The 3,307-nt window shown below is 39.3% G+C and overlaps 1 pseudogene, besides 1 other annotated feature; it reads left to right on the top strand.

Annotated features, from left to right (window-relative positions):
- The first annotated feature begins 227 nt into the window (after window positions 1-227).
- Smp_154570 lies at window positions 228-1,053 on the top strand (annotated as a pseudogene).
- Window positions 228-1,053: a sequence feature.
- Window positions 1,054-3,307: the final 2,254 nt, after the last annotated feature.

The following is a 3,307-nucleotide window of genomic DNA, read 5'->3' as shown; positions in this document are numbered from 1 at the left end:
AGCACCTGAGATCAAGTCAGAGATGCTACTGATCGATTTCTGACAGTTTCTTCTTAGAGATATAGCAATAATAGATCACTTGTACTCAGTATTTGGTGCGTGAAAGCAAGTTGAACGATGAAAGCCCAGAAATCTGCTCTCAGTACGTTGTGTACATCTGTTGTTTTTGCTATAAAGTGAAGCCAGAGGGTTATGGTCAGATAGGCAAAAGATAAATAACTGTTATTATGCATACTTTTTTATGAATCAAAGTTTACTGGTTACCAAGCCATGTTTCATTTGCATTATGATCTCAACAGTCACATAACAGCTTATTTTACAATGATCCACAACCATTCTTGCGATAAAAAGCACCTGACTAACAATGCGTGGTTCAGGAGATTAAGTGATGATTGGATGTAGGTTTTTATGCCAATGTTAGTAACCGGGGATGATCCCGAGAGGATTGTTAGGTGTGTCGAAAAAAACTTCCAGAAGACCATTACTTTTCTTCATGTCAATAATTTGAAACAAGAGGTTATCAAACACCCATTTTTTTACCCACCTATATTTTGTTATGTCGTAAAAGTTTCGGCGATGCTCTGTAAACCTTACGTAGTAAAGGGAAATTGTGTGAATGCTATGGTGAGGATGCTAATCAAGTGACGAGAATAGCATCCAACACATATGGGCACATTGAAATGTATGGATGCCTCCCTGAAGTAATTTGTACCGATTCGACATAAAACACCGACAGAGGAAACTAGTGTAAAGTGTTCTGCAAACTTAAAGCCAATAATTACAAAATGTTTCGTTCGGTTGCTTCAGACAACTGTGCTCACGTAACCCTGGTTATGTTTGCCTGAACGCATGAAGAAAAGGAGGAAGATTCGGTATTGATCATGGATCAATTCAAACTAATCATGTCGGGCAATAGTCATAACGATATGGAGTGTATACCGGCTCCATGCTGAAAGAGTGGATCAACTGCGAAAGTTCCAGTTCTCTGTTTTCATCTGTGGAATGTTATCTGCTTTAAAAATTGTTAATATTCAGAGAGTCTGTCGATGGTGAAGTAAACAGTTCGTTTAAGGTTACTGTAATGCATAACAGTCTAGAGATTTCAGCTTTCCTCACCTGTGATTATATTCTTGGGTAGCATTCATTCAAATCCACTGGTATGTATTGGTATTATTCATAACCACCAAATCCTCAAAGCTGAACATGAAATAACACGGAAAATAGATATTTGACACTTAACACGAAGAAAAGGCCAACAGTGGTGAACGCAGGAATATTCATTCATTCAGTTGGTTGGCATGGTTCAGCCTCTCAGACGTGGTCATTCAGTATAACTTGTCTTTATTCATACTAAATATATTATTCTATCTCCAACCTGAATGTGTTCTTCAGAAGTACCAAGCATCATATTGTTAATTGTCACAATGCGACGAGTCAGTGTAGACAATGATGTGACTTCCACTTAAGGTCTTGTAGATTAGATGGTCACTTTATGACAAAATTGTGCTTTAAGGGTTAGGTCTACTATTATAGCAGTAGCAATAACAAACCAGGTCATAATTCAACAAGCACATCCTTGGACATTGTCGATTTTGATTACATTCACTGCAACACTAGAACTATTTCTTACACAGTAATCCAATACTTTCTTTTCAAACTTACATTTTAGTCTTAGTAAGTGCACCTGCTAAGCTAATATTCCCATTCTATATTTTCAGTGACCTGTGAACGCAAGTCATGGCGTGTATATGAGCTGTATATTACCACCGTCCTCTAACTTCTTAACTGTGATATGTCCAGGTTTTGAAAAACAAAAGCATTGTATCCTATTCGGTAAGTACGTACTTGTTTGTTATGAAGACGATCACAGAGGTAGTGAAACTTCTGACGGGATGGTCGGCGTATATGCACTAATAAGCTGAACCGGTAGGTTTTCGTCGTACTGTACCATATAGGGTGTTTACATATCGTAGGACACTCGAAGCAGCAACTGTGGGATTAGACGCAGAGATGGATAAAACATGTATTATACATGTCAATCCAGCCACAACCGTGACGCGCCATGATGTCTGACATAGGTCGTGAGAAGACTAGGGGCGCACTGATCTCTTTAGCTTAGTGAAGCACACATGGACTAGGGTCTGTAGGTTATCTACGCAAAGGAAAACATGTCCACGAAATAAGTAGTTCTCCATGTCTTCTACATTGATGCTGACCTTATTGGTTTTGCTGGACACAACCTAGTTGAAGGCACTCGGTCACGTATCCTCATCGCATCAGCTGTGGGTGCGCTGTGCTACACATCTCTTGTAACTGCTACCCAGCTTAGTCTAAACGCTTCCTGATACATCGACAGTCTTCCAAAAATATTTTCGAACCCCTTAGTTTCCGACTTTGATTTGACTGGGTTAGCATACTTCGATTATGAAGGTGTTACTAGTTAAGGCGTCGGCAAACTCCGAATATCTGTGGCATCTTTATAACTTATATTACTATTAAGTGTCCCTTACTACATGTTTCGTTCCATTACTTACCCCTCTTCCTGGAGATGGAAGAAAACGGACAAGTAGCGAATGGATCCTCATCTAGATCGTGGTTGGCACACAGTAAGGCACGAGGTGATCTTCTCAAACACAAAGTTTTTCAATATTCAATATAAGATAATGAAAATTATGATCAATATACAAAATAAAGAAAGTCAATGAATACTTGAGCTCTATTGTCTTTACGTATATTTAGATGTTTGAGGTCTACTATTAACTAATCAACCTAAGTTGTTACATTGGCTCCCTCCTGGAATCGCCTTCCGTAGGAACATAGGCACGACCAAATTATTTATGAAGAACATCTCAGTCCTGTTCCCGTAGGCCTAAGGAGAATTACTAACTCATTCAGTGTTTAACTTTCAATCGGTGACGAAAAACGCCGTCAGCACTTGGCGACACTCCATGGATGCCTTTTTCTTTACCAACATGTCATTTTATCTAGTAACCTTTAATTTCTTCCGCAGTTGTCGCTGATGATTTACTACGCATCTCGTGTATGATGGTCAGAGCTTGTATAGGAAAAGAGTGTAAGGGAATGAAATAAGAGTATCTGAGGAAGTGCCACAAGATGGCTACCCAATACCATACTTTTGATGCGAGCTTTTCTCATGCTCTGTCCGGCTATCAGGTGTTTACTGACCTGCTTCTTGAGTCACACTCAAGCGAAAACTATGGAAGAACCCACTTCAAAAACAATGATAAAAGAATCGCTCCTCCTCCTGTACAAAATAATAAGGTACAGAAGGGAAGTACACCAATAT

The sequence above is a fragment of the Schistosoma mansoni genome, chromosome 5 (genome assembly GCF_000237925.1).
Source record: "Schistosoma mansoni strain Puerto Rico chromosome 5, complete genome".
NCBI lineage: Eukaryota > Metazoa > Platyhelminthes > Trematoda > Strigeidida > Schistosomatidae > Schistosoma > Schistosoma mansoni.
The sequence above is the reverse complement of the archived record's forward strand: the minus strand, read 5'-3'. Positions and strand labels throughout refer to the sequence as shown.